This window comes from Salmo trutta, chromosome 4 (assembly GCF_901001165.1).
Source record: "Salmo trutta chromosome 4, fSalTru1.1, whole genome shotgun sequence".
Taxonomy (NCBI): Eukaryota; Metazoa; Chordata; class Actinopteri; order Salmoniformes; family Salmonidae; genus Salmo; species Salmo trutta.
The window spans coordinates 4,100,455-4,122,286 of record NC_042960.1 but is presented as its reverse complement, the minus strand read 5'-3'; the positions used below and the strand labels follow the sequence as shown (position 1 = coordinate 4,122,286).

The window sequence follows — 21,832 nt, the reverse complement described above, 5'->3', positions numbered from 1 at the left end:
GAGAAAGAAAGAAAGAAAGACAAAGAAAGAGAGAGAGAGAGAGAGAGAGAGAGAGAAAGAGAGAGAGAAAGAGAGAGAGAGAGAGGAATAAAGTGAGAGAGAGAGGGAGAGAGAAAAGAGAGAGGAAGAAAGCAGGACAGAGAGAGAGAGAGAGGAATAAAGTGAGAGAGAGAGGGAGAGAGAAAAGAGAGAGGAAGAAAGCAGGACAGAGAGAGAGAGAGGAATAAAGTGAGAGAGAGAGGGAGAGAGAAAAGAGAGAAAAGAGAGAGGAAGAAAGCAGGACCGAGACTAAGATTGATCAGATTGTTCAGATTGATCAGATTGATCAGATTGATCAGGCTGAGCTATTGATCTTGTCTGAGTTCACGCGTCTCTAACTGCATTGTTGGACGTCTCACATCCCCAGCTGTACATTTAAATCAATGTCTTATAGTACACACGCACACACACTATCACACACACACACACACACGCACACACACTATCACACACGCACACTATCACACACACTATCACACACGCACACACTATCACACACGCACACACACACGCACACACACTATCACACACGCACACACACTATCACACACGCACACACACTATCACACACGCACACACACTATCACACACGCACACACACACACACACACTATCACACACTATCACACACGCACACACACACACACACACTATCACACACGCACACACACTATCACACACGCACACACACGCACACACACTATCACACACGCACACACACTATCACACACGCACACACACTATCACACACGCACACACACTATCACACACGCACACACACTATCACTCACGCACACACACTATCACACACGCACACACACTATCACACACGCACACACACTATCACACACGCACACACACTATCACACACGCACACACACTATCACACACACACACACACACACACTATCACACACGCACACACACTATCACACACGCACACACACTATCACACACGCACACACACTATCACACACACACACACACACTATCACACACGCACACACACTATCACACACGCACACACACTATCACACACGCACACACACTATCACACACGCACACACACTATCACACACGCACACACACTATCACACACGCACACACACTATCACACACGCACACACACTATCACACACGCACACACACTATCACACACGCACACACACTATCACACACGCACACACACACACTATCACACACGCACACACACTATCACACACTCACACACACTATCACACACGCACACACACTATCACACACACTATCACACACACAATCACACACACAATCACACATAATCTCACATAATCTCACATAATCTCACACACACACACACACACTCACACACACTATCACACACACTATCACACACACAATCACACATAATCTCACATAATCACACATAATCACACACACTATCACACACACACACACACACACACACACACACACACACACACACACACACACACACACACACACACACACAGCTTATCCAAGTGTGACACTATTTACCCTAACAGTTCAATAAGGATGCATAAGTCAAATGAAAACTTGAATGATTGCGTCTCGGTCATTGTTCTTCTTCAACAACGAAAACGAAACAAACCCTGGATAAATGTAATGGCGGATTGACAATAAAACAACATATGACGACCAATGGCTATCCGTCACGATCATAGAGAGAGGCCCGTTCCAAATCATTAGGCTACGTCATTCTACTAAGAGGTCTTAACAGTGATAAACCTTTTGAATGGCCGCCCAATATGCTTCCTGTGGTTAACTGGATATTATGGAAATAAGTGGCGGAATGTTCCCTCTAAAACCTTTGGAATTCATAATCATTAACGCATCAGGCAGTCCTTCAACACCATAGGCACAGGAAAGGGGAGGAAAATGTGACTGAAAGTAACAGTGTGTGTGTGTCTGTTGACTCTACATTTCCTGAAGGAGGGGAGGAGGAGGAAGCCATTTGAATAGAATCACGCTACATAGAAACCAGCAGCTGGACAGACAGACAGACAGACAGACAGACAGACAGACAGACAGACAGACAGACAGACAGACAGACAGACAGACAGACAGACTATACAGTAGTACAGAGGGTCAGTGTGTACTGTCGCACTGGAAGAGACAGGAATTCAATCCATTTCTCTATCTCGCTCTAGCCTCTGAAATACACACAGAGAGGCAGAAAGGAACCTGCTAAATTGGCTGAGTAGCTGAAAAGGATCCTGGCAGACGTCCATCCCTTGAAAAGGAGAGAGAGAGAGAAAGAGAAAGAGAAAGAGGGAAATAGAAGAGAAAAAGAGAGTGACAGAAAGAGGGAGAGAAAGAGAGAGTGATAGAAATAGAGAGAGAGAGAGAGAGAGAGAGAGAGAGAGAGACCCTCAGCCTCATGCCTGCTAGCCTGGCAGGGGAAGACAAGCCAACAGAGCCCACACACACTTCTTGACCTGCAGGCCACACACACACTACATGGTCACTGAGTGTATCAACTCTCACTGAAGCCAATGCATGCTACCTGTCTCAGTCTCAGCCTCTTCAATTATACACTTTGTATCCTGTTGACACCAGCTGTACTGTGGGGCTGGACCTTAAGTACTGCACATCCAAAGGCCTGGATTTGTGAATGTGTCTTGGCAACAACATCCTTTTCACCAGCTTGTATGAGTGTGTGTGTGTGTCCTTGCATGTGTTGGTTGGAGAGAGAACACGTGTGATTGCATATGAGTGTGTGTGATTGCATATGAGTGTGTGCGCTGTGTGTGTGTGTGTGTGTGTGTGTGTGTGTGTGTGTGTGTGTGTGTGTGTGTGTGTGTGTGTGTGTGTGTGTGTGTGTGTGTGTGTGTGTGGTCCTCAATGTGTGGGCATTACACGCAAATGCAAACACACACTCACACTTGGATGTGAGGGCTACATGCCTGGAGGGTGGCTGTGTTAATGGCTCACCTGGCATCACTGCCACCTCCTGCCAGAGGCTGTGAGCCTGGCACGGGCACAGTGGGCACACTCCAGCTGCTGCCCAGGTGACAGAGGCTGCCTGGGGGAAGGAAGGGAGGGAAATAGGAGAGGGTGGAGGGATGGATTGAAGAGAAATAGAGGGATGGAGGGGAGGGTTGAAGAGAAATAGAGGGATGGAGGGGAGGATTGAAGAGAAATAGAGGGATGGAGGGGAGGATTGAAGATGAATAGAGGGGAGGATTGAAGAGAAATAGAGGGATGGAGGGGAGGATGGAAGAGAAATAGAGGGATGGAGGGGAGGATTGAAGAAAAATAGAGGGATGGAGGGGAGGAAAGAAGATAAATAGAGTGATGAAGGGGAAGAGTGAAGATGAATAGAGGGATGGAGGGGAGGATTGAAGAGAAATAGAGGGATGGAGGGGAGGCTTGAAGAGAAATAGAGTGATGGAGGGGAGGTTTGAAGAGAAATAGAGGGATGGAGGGGAGGCTTGAAGAGAAATAGAGTGATGGAGGGGAGGTTTGAAGAGAAATAGAGGGATGGAGGGGAGGTTTGAAGAGAAATAGAGGGATGGAGGGGAGGCTTGAAGAGAAATAGAGTGATGGAGGGGAGGTTTGAAGAGAAATAGAGGGATGGAGGGGAGGTTTGAAGAGAAATAGAGGGATGGAGGGGAGGCTTGAAGAGAAATATAGGGATGGAGGGGAGGATTGAAGAAAAATATAGGGATGGAGGGGAGGTTTGAAGAGAAATAGAGGGATGGAGGGGAGGTTTGGGGGCGGTTATTAGGGAGGAGTGGAGTGAGGGATGGAAGATAGGAGGCAAAGATGGGTACAGTGACTACGGAAGAGTGGAGGATGGAGGGATGAAAGGATGAAGAGAAGGAAGGGAGGATAAGGACAGTGACTAGGGAAGCGTGTAGGATAAAGGGATGGAATGAACAGTGGAAGAGAGGATAGGGAGTAGCAGGTATTACCTCTCTCTCCCTCCCCAGGGAGGCAGCATTATGGCCATGAATACTAAGAACCCAGGATGAGAGGACATGGTGGGGTACAGGGGACTGGTGGGTGTCCTGCCTGCTGGATGAGAGGACATGGTGGGGTACAGGGGACTGGTGGGTGTCCTGCCTGCTGGATGAGAGGACATGGTGGGGTACAGGGGACGGGTGGGTGTCCTGCCTGCTGGATGAGAGGACATGGTGGGGTACAGGGGACTGGTGGGTGTCCTGCCTGCTGGATGAGAGGACATGGTGGGGTACAGGGGACTGGTGGGTGTCCTGCCTGCTGGGTGAGAGGACATGGTGGGGTACAGGGGACTGGTGGGTGTCCTGCCTGCTGGATGAGAGGACATGGTGGGGTACAGGGGACTGGTGGGTGTCCTGCCTGCTGGATGAGAGGACATAGTGGGGTACAGGGGACTGGTGGGTGTCCTGCCTGCTGGATGAGAGGACATGGTGGGGTACAGGGGACTGGTGGGTGTCCTGCCTGCTGGATGAGAGGACATGGTGGGGTACAGGGGACTGGTGGGTGTCCTGCCTGCTGGATGAGAGGACATGGTGGGGTACAGGGGACTGGTGGGTGTCCTGCCTGCTGGATGAGAGGACATGGTGGGGTACAGGGGACTGGTGGGTGTCCTGCCTGCTGGATGAGAGGACATGGTGGGGTACAGGGGACTGGTGGGTGTCCTGCCTGCTGGATGAGAGGACATGGTGGGGTACAGGGGACTGGTGGGTGTCCTGCCTGCTGGGTGAGAGGACATGGTGGGGTACAGGGGACTGGTGGGTGTCCTGCCTGCTGGATGAGAGGACATGGTGGGGTACAGGGGACTGGTGGGTGTCCTGCCTGCTGGATTAGAGGACATGGTGGGGTACAGGGGACTGGTGGGTGTCCTGCCTGCTGGATGAGAGGACATGGTGGGGTACAGGGGACTGGTGGGTGTCCTGCCTGCTGGATGAGAGGACATGGTGGGGTACAGGGGACTGGTGGGTGTCCTGCCTGCTGGATTAGAGGACATGGTGGGGTACAGGGGACTGGTGGGTGTCCTGCCTGCTGGATGAGAGGACATGGTGGGGTACAGGGGACTGGTGGGTGTCCTGCCTGCTGGATTAGAGGACATGGTGGGGTACAGGGGACTGGTGGGTGTCCTGCCTGCTGGATGAGAGGACATGGGGGTACAGGGGACAGGTGGGTGTCCTGCCTGCTGGATGAGAGGACATGGGGGGTACAGGGGACTGGTGGGTGTCCTGCCTGCTGGATGAGAGGACATGGTGGGTACAGGGGACAGGTGGGTGTCCTGCCTGCTGGATGAGAGGACATGGGGGTACAGGGGACAGGTGGGTGTCCTGCCTGCTGGATGAGAGGACATGGTGGGGTACAGGGGACTGGTGGGTACTGAGTAGTGGTTGGGAATATGCTGGCTCAAGGATGACAACACATGAGAACAGTGTCACATGCTAACACATGGACTGGCACACCCACGCATGTACACATGCATGCACGGATACACACACACACACACATGCAGGAACATACCTGCAGCATACACACGTTTGCTCACTCGCACACAAATACACACACACACACACACAGACATTACTACCATGATATTTTATTATCCAGTAATTACATATGGACCCCTCCATCTTCATGCAAATGTCCCAATTAGTAGCCTACAGTATTAATAATGTATAAATAGCATAGCTATCTATCTGTATTGTAAACTGACACTAGTAATAGATTGTAAGGCTGCGCTCTATTTTCTGTGCTCTTGTAAACCCAGCCGCCTGCTGTAAAACTGGTCAGAACACAGCAGTATAAAGCTCTGTTCACTGGTGATACATTCAAACGCAGCATCTGTCCTTATAGCACACTGAGCCAGCGTCTCTCTCTCTTCTCTCCCTCATCTAATCTCTCTCTTCCACATCCTCCCTCTCCCCCTCGCTCTCATAGTCTCTCAATCTTCCTCATCCTAACTGTCTTTTCTCCCCCTTCTCTCATCCTTCGTCCCCCTCGCTCTCTCTATCGCACATCCTTATATCTCTACCCTATACCCCTGCTCCCCTCCCTCCCTCTCCATCCCGTTCAATCTCTGCTCACCTAGCCACCATCGCACAGCACTTGGCCGTCAGCCACGGCCGGCTATACACCCAACATCTGGGTCTGGCTGTTCTGAGCGGCTGCCAGAAGAGCCCCAGGTTTAAAGAGATGTAAACCGCCAGCTGAGTCTGCCTGGTCTCTGCGCTTCAGATCTGTTTGAATGTCAAACACGCTGGGGTGCCATACTCGCCTCGCTGTCTATTGCATATTATGTACCACGGAATAAAACGTTCCAGTATATGCATAAATATGTAATAGCCAGGAAGAAGGCCATCTATGGACATGGAGATGTATTATGTGACATACTGTACAATGGGACATTGTTTGTGGCTGGTCAACAGGTTGTTTGTTTGTCGAATGCACAAGTGGTATTTGCATTTGAAATACTGGTAAGTAGGCTGGAAACAGGCTTGTTGCCAGGCTGGTGCATATTATATATGTACCATGAACAAAATGTACCAATGTAAACATGCAGTGGTAAATGAATATGTAATAGCAAGAGGGGAGAGTTGAGAGATTATCTAAGAACATATGTTATGTATAAATGTATATATTTTATGAATATATACACACATATATATATATATATATATATATATATATATATATATATATATATATATATATTATATATGTACAGTTGAAGTCAGAAGTTTACATACACTTAGGTTTGAATCATTAAAACTCTTGTTAACAAACTATGGTTTTGACAAGTCGGTTAGGACATCTACTTTGTGCATGACACAAGTCATTTTTCCAACAATTGTTTACAGACATAATATTTCACTTATAATTCACTGTATCACAATTACAGTGGGTCAGAAGTTTACATACACTAAGTTGACAATAGTATGCCAGTATAAACACCATGGGACCACGCAGCCATCATACCGCTCAGGAAGGAGACGCGTTCTGTCTCATAGAGATGAATGTAGTTTGGTGCGAAAAGTGCAAATCAATCCCAGAACAACAGCAAGGGCCCTTGTGAAGATGCTGGAGGAAACAGGTACAAAAGTATCTATATTCACAGTAAAACGAGTGCTATATCGATATAACCTGAAAGGCCGCTCAGCAAAGAAGAAACCACTGCTCCAAAACCGCCATAAAGAAGCCAGACTACAGTCTGCAACTGCACATGGGGACAAAGATTGTACTTTTTGGAGAAATGTCCTCTGGTCTGATGAAACAAAAATAGAACTGTTTGGTCATAATGACCATCGTTATGTTTGGAGGAAAAAGGGAGAGGCTTGCAAGCCAAAGCACACCATTCCAACCGTGAAGCACGGGGGTGGCAGCATCATGTTGTGGGGGTCCTTTGCTGCAGGAGGGCCTGGTCCACTTCACAAAATAGATGGCATCATGAGGAGGGAAAATTGTGTGGATATATTGAAGCAACATCTCAAAACATCAGTCAGGAAGTTAAAGCTTGGTCGCAAATGGGTCTTCCAAATGGACAATGACCCCAAGCATACTTCCAAAGTTGTGGCAAAATGGCTTAAGGACAACAAAGTCAAGGTATTGGAGTGGCCATCACAAAGCCCTGACCTCAATCCTATATAACATTTGTGGGCAGAACTGAAAAAGCGTGTGCGAGCAAGGAGGCCTACAAACCTGACTCAGTTACACCAGCTCTGTCAGGAGGAATGGGCCAAAATTCACCCAACTTATTGTGGGAAGCTTGTGGAAGGCTACCCGAAACATTTGACCCAAGTTAAACACTTTAAAGGCAATGCTACCAAATACTAATTGAGTGTATGTAAACTTCTGACCCACTCGAAATGTGATGAAAGAAATAAAAGACAGGGAATTTTTACTAGGATTAAATGTCAGGAATTGTGAAAAACTGAGTTTAAATGTATTTGGCTTAGGTGTACATTTACATTTTAGTAGACACTCTTATCCAGAGCAACTTACAGTAGTGAATGCATACATTCCATTTCATGCATTTTTTTTTTGTACTGGCCCCCTGTGGGAATCAAACCCACAACCCTGGCATTGCACACACCAGGCTCTACCAACTGAGCCACAGGGAAGACTGTGTAGGTAAACTTCCGACTTCAACTGTATATGTTTTATGTAAACTACCAGTCAAAAGTTTCAGAGCACCTACTCATTCAAGGGTTTTTCTTTATTTTTACTATTTTTTAGATTTGCATAATAGTGAAGACATCAAAACTATGAAATAACACATGGCATCATGTTGTAAGCAAAAAAAAAGTATATTATTTTATATTTGAGATTCTTCAAATAGCCACCCTTTGCCTTGATGACAGCTCTGCACACTCTTGGCATTCTCTCAACAGCTTCACCTGGAATGATTTTCCAACAATCTTGAAGGAGTTCCCACATACGCTGAGCACTTGTTGGGTGCTTTTCCTTCACTCTGTGGTCCGACTCATCCCAAACTATCTCAATTTGGTTAGGGTCGGGGGATTGTGGAGGCCAGGTCATCTGATGCATCACTCCATCACTCTTCATATTGGTAAAATAGCCCTTACACAGCCTGGAGGTGTGTTGGGTCATTGTCTTGTTGAAAAACAAATGATAGTCCCACTTAGTGCAAACCAGATGGGATGGCGTATCGCTGAAGAATGCTGTGGTAGCCATGCTGGTTAAGCGTGCCTTGAATTGGAAATAAATCACTGACAGTGTCACCAGCAAAGCACTCCCACACCACACCACAACACCTCCTCCTTCATGCTTCCCGGTGGGAAATACACATGCGGAGATCATCCGTTCACCCACACCGCGTCTCACAAAGACATGGTGGTTGGAACCAAAAATCTCCAATGTGGACTCATCAGACCAAAGGACAAATTTCCACCAGTCTAATGTCCATTGCTTGTGTTTCTTGGCCCAAGCAAGTCTCTTCTTATTATTGGTGTCCTTTAGTAGTAGTTTCTTTGCAGCAAATGGATCATGAAGGCCTGATTCATGCAGTCTCCTCTGAGCAGTTGATGTTGAGATGTGTCTCTTACTTGAACTCTGTGAAGCATTTATTTGGGCTGCAATTTCTGCAGATAACTCTAATGAACTTATCCTCTGCAGCAGAAGTAACTCAGGGTCTTTCTTTCCTGTGGCGGTCCTCATGAGAGCCAGTTTCATCATAGTGATTGATGGTTTTTGTGACTGCACTTGAAGAAACTGTCAAAGTTCTTGAAATTTGATTGAAAATGTCTTAAAGTAATGATGGACTGTCATTTCTCTTTACTTATTTGAGCTGTTCTTGCCATAATATGGACTTGGTCTTTTACCAAATAGGACTATCTTCTGTATGCCACCCCTACCTTGTCACAACACAACTGATTGGCTCAAACACATTAAGAAGGAAATAAATTCTATACATTAACTTTTAAGAAGGCACACCTGTTAATTAAAATGCATTCTAGGTGACTACCTCATGAAGCTGGTTGAGAGAATGCCAAGAGTGTGCAAAGCTGTCATCAAGGCAAAGGGTGGCTACTTTGAAGAATCTGAAATATAAAATATATCTTTATTTGATTAACACTTTTTTGGTTACCACATGATTCCATATGTGTTATTGCATAATATTGATGTCTTCCCTATCATGCTACAATGTAGAAAATAGTAAAAATAAAGAAAAGCCCTTGAACGAGTAGGTGTTCTAAAACGTTTGACCGGTACTGTAAATATGTATATACTTACATGTATACGTTTTATGGATACAGTATATGTAGATATTTTATGAGTAGATTGTCTGTGTGAGAGAAACCATGTCATTGAGATACATTATGTGTAGAAGGTCTACAAGATTTAGAGTATTCAGAGGAAGCTGAACAGATGATACCAACATCATATAATATACTAACAGTATGGCCTTACATTAAGAGGTGAGTGGTTGTTTTCTAGGTTGGACATTAAGACCCTAGTACACTAAACGGGCACTAAGCTACGTCATTGACCACTAATAGTCAAGATAAGATCGAAGTATTGTTAAGGTAAAAACCGACTGCCGGACAACAGTTTTACCGCCAGTCGCTGCCCCTTTTAAACGTTCAATAAAATATTAATTGTGTGATGTTTGCACACGGCCCATGCTCCCCTGGCCCACGCCGTCAACCACGCTTGCCTACCGGAGCATGTTCCTGTCACGTTTTGAGGAAGCGGTGGCGGCTGGCTACGAAGCCCCATGACAGTTAAAGCCTGGATACGGTGATTAAAGCGAGGCTGCATCTGACGCTAGTAAAGACGCCATGCACGTCGCCGATGCTGTACTGATGCTGCTTACAACTCTTCAGTATGGGCTGGGTAGGGGATATTTATTATGCAGAAGCCTAAGTGTGTTCACTCTGTAAGGATGAGACCAAACTGTGCAGCCAATGGTTGAACTGATACAATGAGAACGATATATATATATATATATATATATATATATATATATATATATATATATATATATATATATAGGAAATTAATCCCTGGGGCATGAAGGAGAAGAACCAAACGGACATCAACTGATTAAAGGCCCAGTGCAGTCAAAAATGTGATTTTCCTATGTTTTATATATACTTCCACACTATGTGGTTGGAACAATTCTGTGAAATTGTGAAAATTATTATTAAATATGAACTAATTTTAGTTTGAGAGCTGTTTGAAAAAACTGTCTGAAATTTCAGCCTGTGTTGGTTGGATGGAGTTTTGGCGTGCCAGGTGACATCATTGGGCGGTAAATTGGTTAATAGACCAATAAAAAAGAGAGTTACAAACCTCTCTGCCAATAACAGCTAGTTTTCCCCTCCCCACTCAGACCACTCCCAGCTAAGAAGCAATTTTTGTTTCTTTTTGACAATTTTACTTGAAAACAATCACAGTACGGTACTTAATCGCTACTCAGAAACTATTTTATATTTGGATAAAAACAGCTGCATTGGACCTTTAACTTATAGTAACTGTTATGAAAATACCGTCCTCCACTCCCAAAAACTAAGATTGTAGGCCTATGAACAATTCATCAAACAGTTAGGCATTAAAACAGTCCATTGAACACTTTGCCATTAGTCTGTCTATATCAACTTTACAGTACTGTGACTTTGAGAAATTGCTACACTAATACCAACCGTCATGGCTAACAACAAAATAGCCGACGTAGATCCTGAGGCTTGGAAACAGCAGAAGGGCGGAAGAAATAAAGTTGGCTCTGCTATCATAATCTTGCATGTGGAGCTAACTCACATTTTAATGTAAACTTAAAATCTGGCTGTCCCAAGGGTACCTACAAAAGCTAATTTGCATGATTAATTACCTACAATAGAGACATGGCGCTGTAAGTGCGTTTACTGCCTCTAGTCCCCCATACAGTAGATAGATACACCATCTAATCGCAGAGTGCAGGTTGTGTATGAGCATGGTACTTACAGAGTGCTTTGCTTCTTCACTCTACCGCAGTTAGGTTGGAAACTAGGGGAAACGCTCATTCAACAAAGTTAGTAGATGAAACATCATGGCATTCTTAGGCATGTAGCCTATGAATTCACTTCTGAAACTTTGAGAGAATTAAATAACGTCTCTTTTGAAAGCTGAGGCTCCCTGGCGAATCGCGTCTCACCACAAAACCAGTTATACAACGGTACAAAGCGGGAGGCGGTAATTCAGGGCGGCTAGTTGTTGCGTCTCAGCGGACATGTTTGCTACCTTCCCCAAACCTTTGCTTCTCGTCATCTTCAGGAGGCCCAGTTGGAGCTTGAGACGTAAACGTCTGATAGAAAGAGGCAAAACGGTCTCCGTTTCCCGCTGTCTTGTCTCTCAAGCAGATTGCTAGCATATGGACTGGTTCATTACGACTAATACAGTATAATAGAACGTTGCTCACGAGGCTCGCACACAATGCGTCGAAGGTAATTATAAAGCAATCATTTCTAACAAGCCACCAAATCAGCTGGCGAGGCTCCCGGCGGTGCACCAAGTCTTCCCCCCCAGTGAGAACAACAGAACCGGGGAGGGAAAATATTGTTATCAAACGCTGGCGCACTGATCTTCCCTGCCTCCCTTCCCTGTCTTTAAAACCAGCCTTCTAAAACTGCCTGAGGATTTCTGCTATGCTATTTTAAAAACTTTATTACAAAACTAGAAGAAAGAAAAGCATAAAACTTTCATGCTCTTATTTTCATTCTCGTTATGTTTCATTTGTGTCACAGGTTTGAAGTTGGCCTGTGAAGTTATAGCCTTCAACAAGTTGTTCCTTAAAAAAAAGTGAAACTAGACAGATTTCAGTCCCCACCTAACCATTCCCTCAACCTGTGTCATAAAGTCCAGACCTCCTGGCAGATGCTGTAGTGTCCTCACATAAAGGGACGCTAGACAAATACAGGTAACGGCCATACTAAACCAGAGGGCTCAGGTACACAGCCATATGCCACCCATTTCAAATGTTCATGGATCTCACGCTCACATTCATTCAAAATATGCATTATAATAACACCACGGCAGAGGAAGCCTGTATGAATGTAAAGCTGTATACATGTAAACCACAGAGCGTGGCACCGTATAGCCTGATTTGCCTTCTTTCAAGCAGTTGGGCCCATTTCTTTGAATGGTTTGGCATGAGTCATCCAAAACTTCTACCAGTGATAATGCTTTCTGCTGTCGTGCATGAGGGACAAACAGTTCTGGTGAGTAATGGTTTTGCACTTTTCAACTTACTTGCATTCTCTCCTTCAGATTCAGCAACAATTCCAGTAAGACTATTGTGTGAGTAACAATTGTGACCAATCTTAGAAAACAACCTGCCCTAAAAATCGAGAAACAACATAACTTCCTGGAAGATAATGATTTAAAGACAGAAAATGTTCACAAAAGTGATGCGATTATCATGAAGTAACTCTTTTTATAAATCCACCAGCTTAGGAAGCAAAACGGCTTACTGTACAATGTATAAAAATCCAAGAAGATGAAAAAAATGAGATGATATGTCCTTTATATCCATAACAAAACCACACACTGAAACCTTCCCTTCCGTGTCCTGTCAGAGCCATTTCTCAGCTCACTGGCAACCTGTTCCAATACACCAATCCTCTGTCCTCCATCTTTGGAATCTCTATAAGAACTGGTAGAAACAGTATAAGAACTCTACAGAGATGGCTGGATGACAGAGACGTCCCGACGCTGACGATGTCCCAAGCAAGGCCCTTTATTATCACCATCTGTAAATGACCCCTGAGCTTGACCTAACGGGCAAGCCTTCTAGTTATATTAAACCAGGATCGATTCTACAACTGGAGGGTCCAGTCTCTGCCTCCGCTAAGGGGAATGGCTTTAAAGTACTACAGACAGACTCTGAGAGAAATGTATGAAGGCCATGCGTATGTGATGGGACAGTGGCGTAAAACCCACTTGGGATCGGGGATGGATGGAGGGATGAAGGAATGACATCAGAGCTCTGAGGAGAAGTACAGGATTGGGTAAGAAGAGGATGGAGGGATAAGTGGGCTAAAAGAGAAGTGAGTTTTACCCAAGAAACTCAGCAATAAGCAGTAGAGGGCTGAGTCTGACATGTACAGAAAGTGCTTGGTGATTCTTCTTGATGATGTTTCGCAATAACATGTTGTTCAACATTCAGATGTTGTCTGTACCACTCAGAAGTACCACCATTAATGATCAGGCAATACTTTCTTATTTAGAGAATACTGATCGACAGCAGCACCACCGTAGTACATCTGAGATAAGAGAGATTGAAGTCTTTTTTTTATACTCATTTGAAAGACAGCAGTTGTTGGACTCCCCAAGGCATCAAACTATAAGAGGAAGTGCTTTGAATACCAAAACATTACTGAATCAACAACACTCTTTAGAAGCCACTATTAGCATTATTGACGGAATCACAGTTAAAAATTTGTATTTTCTCTTCAGATATAGACCTTGACAATACTTCCTACAATGCGTGCTTCTGCATATTGAAGTTGTAATGGCTTTCACCAAATGGTAGCCAAACAGTAGTAGGTGATACAGACCAAAAACATTTGCCGTTTTCTTGTGACCCAAACCCATAATTTAAAGCCAGGATCTTAAGTCCTAAATGAGCTGCAACTGTACCAACCAATAGGTCATAGCTGTCACGCCTAGTGCTGCTCTTCCTCTCCCGCGCTCCACGTTGCCGGTCTACTAACCACCAGTCCTGGCAACCATCATTACGCACACCTGGACTTCATCATCACCTTGATTACCTTCCCTTTATTCAACCCTCAGTGGCCTCAGTCATCAGGCAATATTGGTTTGCTTTCATGTTCAATACGCATCGCCTGTTTTGTTCATTTGCCTTTCATCATTGTTATTAAACTCTCCTTCTGCACCTGCTTCCTGACTCCCTGTGTATTCGGGACAATAACTCATGGGAAATATTGACGCTAAAAGCCATAGCAACACTCTAATCATGTGAAAACATGGAGAACCGTTTTGTTCTGCATTGATGTGATGCTAGCAAACGTTTCTTTCCACTGTAAACCTCATCGCCCTCATTTCAACTTCACAACATTCGCTACAGGCCCATCTACATACTGACGCCACTAAAATGACAGACAGAACATGTACAAAGAAGAAGAACAAGCGCGAGGCCGTTTTCTTTTCAAATCCTCAGCTCAATGAAGACAGCCAGTAGGCCACTAAACTTCTCCGCCAACTCTCTCCGTCTCTCTCTTTCCCGTCGAACAAAGTTCCAATTAAACTCAACCCACAGAGCTGAGAAGCCTTGATGTATTTTGGATTATTGGGGACAGTGGACTGAGAGACTTCCGCGCTGCGTCCATTTGCCGGGGGGAAGAGACACTTATCGCTATGGTAACGCTGCCAACCCGTTCCTCCCCCCTCCTCCACCATCCACCGGGCTTTATGAAGAGAGACTAATGTTAAGGTGTTTTCATCTGGTTTCACCGTGCTGGTCACGTACTCTTGTCAGAGGAATCTCGCAGAGCAAGACTGTCCTATTCATCTCAGGCCCTTCTCTCATATATGAGTCCCTGGCACTGCCCGACTCCCTGCCAGTCACAGCTCAGAGCAGCTTTCTATGTTTACAGTCAGGCTCTTCACAGGCCAGCTCATCAGACATTGAATATACTATTTGGGGTCCTTTTTTGTCTATTTAAAATTTTAAGTGACCCAGCATGGTAGTGTTAAGAAATGAGAGAGAGAGAGAGAGAGAGAGAGAGAGAGAGAGAGAGAGAGAGAGAGAGAGAGAGAGAGAGAGAGAGAGAGAGAGAGAGAGAGAGAGAAGACTAAAGAGAGAGGATGAGAAAGAATGCAGAGAGAATACAATACAATACAGTTTCATCCTCATATAGAAAAGAAAAGTCGTCGTGATGACAATAACCTCTCACCGTAAGCCCTGGGAAAGTATATGTTTTGCAGGAAAGTGCTGCTTGTGTTCACTGGAGGAGAAGAGAACAGAGCCTTCTACCCATGTCACTGTATGGCACAATGGGATTGGGTTGAAATGCAGATATGTGTTTTTCATGTAACTCCACGGTCGATGCATTTCCCTTTCAGATGTATATTGGTAGTATTTACGTTGAAGAGCACTGACTGCATGGGATTCCCAGTGGTTCTGGATATGATACATGAAATAAATCTGGTGCAACACATCTTTTCTCTACGTTTTGTCGTATATTGTCCCTAAAAAAACTTCATGAATAAATAAAATAAAAGTCTCCCCACAAGGGAGGAAAAAACCTTAAGAGCCTTAAGGTTCTAGATTAATGACCTCACTAATAACCTTTAACGATCTCATAAGAGTAAAGGCCTAATATAATTCCTATGCATAATGTAAGCATATACACTGTAGTGAGATCCTATACGGTACTGTGTATTCACAGATTAGTTTACTGTCAGTGGCCGTTATGGAAGGTCAATGAAAATTCATTTGGAAGATGTTGCCGTTACATCGTTGCATTAGGCTTGGGAGTGATCCTATGTCCTTATTATAGATTGACCGATTCATCGGCATGGCCAAGTAATTAGGGCTGATTTCAAGTTTTCATAACAATTGATAATCAGCATTTTTTTGGACGCCGATTGTGGCCGATTACATTGCATTCCACGAGGAAACTGCGTGGCAGCCTGACCACCTGTTACGCGAGTGCATCAAGGAGCCAAGGTAAGTTGCTAGCTAGCATTAAACTTACCTTATAAAAAACAATCAATCTTCACATAATCACTACTTAACTACAGCCGTGGCCAAAAGTTTTGAGAATGTCACAAATATACATTTTCACAAAGTCTGCTGCCTCAGTTTGTATGATGGCAATTTGCATATACTCCAGAATGTTATGAAGAGTGATCAGATGAATTGCAATTAATTTCAAAATCCCTCTTTGCCATGCAAATGAACTGAATCCCCCAAAAAACATTTCCACTGCATTTCAGCCCTGCCACAAAAGGACCAGCTGACATCATGTCAGTGATTCTCTCGTTAACACAGGTGTGAGTGTTGACCAGGACAAGGCTGGAGATCACTCTGTCATGCTGATTGAGTTCAAAACAGACTGGAAGCTTCAAAAGGAGGGTGGTGCTTGGAATCATTGTTCTTCCTCTGTCAATCATGGTTACCTGCAAGGAAACACGTGCTGTCATCATTGCTTTGCACCAAAAGGGCTTCACAGGCAAGGATATTGCTGCCAGTAAGATTGCACCTAAATCAACCATTTATCGGATCATCAAGAACTTCAAGGAGAGCGGTTCAATTGTTGTGAAGAAAGCTTCAGGGCGCCCAAGAAAGTCCAGCAAGCGCCAGGACCGTCTCCTAAAGTTGATAACAGCTGCAGGATCGGGGCACCACCAGTACAGAGCTTGCTCAGGAATGGCAGCAAGCAGGTGTGAGTGGATCTGCACACACAGTGAGGTGAAGACTTTTGGAGGATGGCCTGGTGTCAAGAAGGGCAGCAAAGAAGCCACTTCTCTCCAGAAAAATCATCAGAGACAGACTGATATTCTGCAAAAGCTACAGGGATTGGACTGCTGAGGACTGTGGTAAAGTCATTTTCTCTGATGAATCCCTTTCCGATTGTTTGGGGCATCCGGACAAAAGCTTGTCCGGAGAAGACAAGGTGAGCGCTACCATAAGTCCTGTGTCATGCCAACAGTAAAGCATCCTGAGACCATTCATGTGTGGGGTTGCTTCTCAGCCAAGGGAGTGGGCTCACTCACAATTTTGCCTAAGAACACAGCCATGAATAAAGAATGGTACCAACACATCCTCCGAGAGCAACTTCTCCCAACCATCCAGGAAAGGTTTGGTGATGAACAATGCCTTTTCCAGCATGATGGAGCACCTTGCCATAAGGCCAAAGTGATAACTAAGTGGCTCGGGGAAAAAAACATTGATATTTTGGGTCCATGGCCAGGAAACTCCACAGACCTTAATCCCATTGAGAACTTGTGGTCAATCTTCAAGAGGCCGGTGGACAAACAAAAACCCACAAATTCTGACAAACTCCAAGCATTGATTATGCAAGAATGTGCTGCCATCAGTCAGGATGTGGCCCAGAAGTTAATTGACAGCATGCCAGGGCAGATTGCAGAGGTCTTGAAAAAGAAGGGTCAACACTGCAAATATTGACTATTTGCATCAACTTCATGTAATTGTCAATAAAAGCCTTTGACACTTATGAAATGCTTATAATTATACTTCAGTATTCCATAGTAACATCTGACAAAAATATCTAAAGACACTGAAGCAGCAAACTTTGTGGAAATTCAAATTTGTGTCATTCTCAAAACTTTTGGCCACGACTGTACACATGGTTGATGATATTACTAGTTTATCTAGCTTGTCCTGCGTTGCATATAATCAATGTGGTGCCTGTGAATTTATCATCGAATCACAGCCTACTTCGCCAAACAGGTGATGTTTTAACAAAAGCGCATTCGCGAAAAAAGCACAATTGTTGCACGAATGTAACTAACCATAAACATCAATGCCTTTCTTAAAATCAATACACAGAAGTATATTTTTTTAAACCTGCATATTTAGTTAAAAGAAATTCCTGTTAGCGGGCAATATTAACTAGGGAAATTGTGTCACTTCTCTTGCGTTTATTGCATGCAGAGTCATGGTACATGCAACAGTTTGGGCCGCTTGGCTTGTTTTGAACTAATTTGCCAGAATTTTACATAATTATTATATAACAATATTTAGATTTGCGGAACGGTTCCGTATTTCACTGAAAGAATTAACGTTTTGTTTTCGAAATTATAGTTTCCGATTTGACCATATTAATGACCAAAGGCTCGTATTTCTCTGTTTATTATATTATAATTAAGTCTATGATTTGATATTTGATAGAGCAGTCTGACTGAGCGGTGGTAGGCAGCAGCAGGCTCGTAAACATTCATTCAAACTTTACTGCATTTGCTAGCAGCTCTTAGCAATGCTTGATTCTCAGCGCTGTTTAAGACTTCAAGCCTATCAAGTCCTAAGATTAAGCTGACAATACTAAAGTGCCTATTAGAACATCCAATAGTCAAAGGTATATGAAATACAAATGGTATAGAGAGAAATAGTTGACGCGTCATAATTCCTATAATAACTACAACCTAAAACTTCTTAACTGGGAATATTGAAGAACTGGGAATATTGAACTACCAGCTTTCATATGTTCTGGGCAAGGAACTTAAACGTTAGCTTTTTAACATGGCACATATTGCACTTTTACTTTCTTCCCCAACACTGTGTTTTTGCATTATTTAAAACAAATTGAGCATGTTTCATTATTTATTTTGAGACTAAATAGATTTTATTTATGTATTATATTAAGTTAAAATAAGTGTTCATTGTTCATTCAGTATTGTTGTAATTGTCATTATTACATATATATATATACATATATATATATAAATCGGCCGATTAATCAGTATTGGCTTTTTTTGGTCCTCCAATAATCGGTATCGGTATCGGCGTTGAAAAGTCATAATCGGGTGACCTCTAGTCCTTATCTTCAGTTACAGTGGCTTGCGAAAGTATTCCCCCCCCTTGGCATTTTTCCTATTTTGTTGCCTTACAACCTGGAATTGTTGCCTTACAACCTGGGGTTTGTATCAATTGATTTACACAACATGCCTGCCACTTTGAAGGTGCAAAATATTTTGGGGGGTGAAACAAACAATAAATATGACAAAAACATTCCAAAACCATTCCAAGACATTTAAATGTTTCCCCTTAAACCACTTGAGTGTTGATTTAGCAGTATGCTTAGGATCATTGTCCTGCTGAAAGGTGAACCTCCGTCCCAGTCTCAAATCTCTGGAAGACTGAAACAGGTTTTCCTGAAGAATTTCCCTGTATTTAGCGCCATCCATCATTCCTTCAATTCTGACCAGTTTCCCAGTCCCTGACGATGAAAAACATCCCTACAGCATGATGCTGGGATGGTGTTCTCGGGGTGATTTTGCACCAGACATAGCATTTTCCTTGATGGCCAAAAAGCTACATTTTAGTCTCATCGGACCAGAGCACCTTCTTCCATATATTTGTGGACCCCAAATGTGTTTGCTTATTTTTGTCTTTAAGAAATGGCTTTTTTCTGGCCACTCTTCCATAAAGCCCAGCTCTGTGGAGTGTACGGCTTAAAGTGGTCCTGTGGACAGATACTCCAATCTCCGCTGTGGAGCTTTGCAGCTCCTCCTTCCTTATCTTTGGTCTCTTTGTTGCCTCTCTGATTAATGCCCTCCTTGCCTGGTCTGTGAGTTTTGGTGGGCGGCCCTCTCTTGGCAGGTTTGTTGTGCCATATTTTTTCATTTTTTTTATAATGGTTTAATGGTGCTCCGTGGGATGTTCGAAGTTTCGATATTTTTTTATAATCCAACCCTGATCTGTACTTTTCCACAACTTTGTCCCTGACCTGTTTGGAGAGCTCCTTGGTCTTCATGGTGCCGCTTGCTTGGTGGTGCCCCTTGCTTAGTGGTGTTGCAGACTCTGGGGCCTTTCAGAGCAGGTGTATATATACTGAGATCATGTGACAGATCATGTGACACTTATATTGCACACAGGTGAACTTTATTTAACTAATTATGTGACTTCTGAAGGTAATTGGTTGCACCAGATCTTATTTAGGGGCTTCATAGCAAAGGGGGGATTATTTTTGTTTATTTCACTTCACCAATTTGAACAATTTTGTGTATGTCCATCATATGAAAACTAAATAAAATCCATTTAAATTACAGGTTCTAATGCAACAAAATAGGAAAAACGCTAAGGGGGATGAATACTTTTGCAAGGCACTGTATCTATACATAAATCAGTGTCTGCAGCTACCAGCATCGCTCACAAAGAGAACACAGAGTTTTGTTTTGCTTTCGAAAGATCCAGCAATTGGGTCCTCGACATGAATGCTGGATCATAACAAAAGTCCACAGTTGTAACCTCTACTGTCTACCTTCTCCTTCGCGCGACGCTGTTTATTCATCCGAGATAAACACATAAGAAGGTTTAAAGTCAGCGTGAAAAGCTTTTGGAGTTTGTTTTGAGATGCGGTGTGATATTAAAGGCTGAGTGCTGTGTGCGCCCGTCCAGGGTGGAATTGTAGGAGCTATTATCTTTCTGTCGGTGATAAGGGAAACACATTAACGGTTTGCGGTTCACTCCTGAACGTGTAGACTAAAAGCCTGGGAGACCTTGTTGTTGGTGGATGTGGAGGTTCACCTCTGTCCACTAACGATGCAAAAAACGTTGACATTGCGTGTGCTTTTGTGAATGCCGCACCACCGTAGCGAGCTCGGGTTGCCTTCAATGCCAAGCGATTCTTTCAGAAGAAATACACTGATTTACAAGGAAGACTCAGGAAGAAAAGACTCTTACGTTCACACCTTTGTTCGTTTGGCCCGGTGTAACCCTACTCCTCTTCTCCTCGTCCAGCTTGGTGTACTCAGCTTCAGTGCTCTGAATGGGAGACTAGTTTTATACTGTATTGACTTTGTGCACTTCTCCGTGCAGAACGGCGGAGGGGGAAAAGAAGGACACTGCTTCGATCTCGACTTCTAATGAAAGCCAAAACTATAACAAACGCAATCATTCTCGGCGCATCCCGGCCAGAGGACGGTGGAATGAATCCCCCAATGCACGCTCATCTTCCTTTCACAATACCTCAATCTATTTCAATATGCATTCTGTCGCCGTGGATAAAGTCATTACCAAACGTGTCACAGCGTTGACAAGAAACTGATGGAGAACCAACCCCTTAAAAACAACAGAAAATTACTATAATTCCACTGATGTACATAAGTTATGGAGCAATAATAGAAAATAATATCCACACGGGTATCGTGTTCCTGTCAACAATGAAATGAAAAAGAACTACTCCGAATCAATAAGGCCTGAAGTTCAGGGTGAGAGCAGAGAGAGTAGAATACCAAGGAGATCTCAACCAGGTCCTCTCGGTGGCCTATTCTATTTGCGTCCCAACTCCTTATATTACCTGTCACATTATTGCATCGATTCATTTTCATTGATGACTGATGCCTGCAATGAGTTGTTTTCTTGTTTTTGTTGCCGCGGAAGACCCGGGGCCAGAGAATGAAATATGCCGTGGGTAATTGGATTTAAATGGAAACGCTGACCTGTGTGGTATGGAGGCGTGGGAACGGGGTGTGTAGTGTCCCGTTGGCGGAGCGGAGAGGGAGAGAGAGTCTTACAGGGAGTTTAGACAGTCATTAACATGCCTGAGGACTTCATTAGCCGGCCTGATTACCTTGTGCATCAAAGTGACAGCTAGGAAAGGGGGGAGCACACACACAC

The 21,832-nt window shown here is 44.0% G+C and overlaps 1 protein-coding gene across 2 annotated transcripts in view; it reads right to left on the bottom strand.

The window, feature by feature from the left end:
- Positions 1-21,832, bottom strand: part of LOC115191684 (zeta-sarcoglycan) — a 208,143-nt gene that overhangs the window by 154,615 nt on the left and 31,696 nt on the right. Inside the window, exon 1 of one of the 2 annotated variants that reach the window (XM_029749530.1) lies at positions 11,473-11,988. The exons of the other annotated variant lie outside the window; for it this stretch is intronic. The gene's annotated coding sequence lies outside the window, so the exon portion shown is untranslated. Of the gene's footprint in view, positions 1-11,472; positions 11,989-21,832 lie in introns of those variants that run through there. 2 annotated transcript variants of the gene reach the window in all.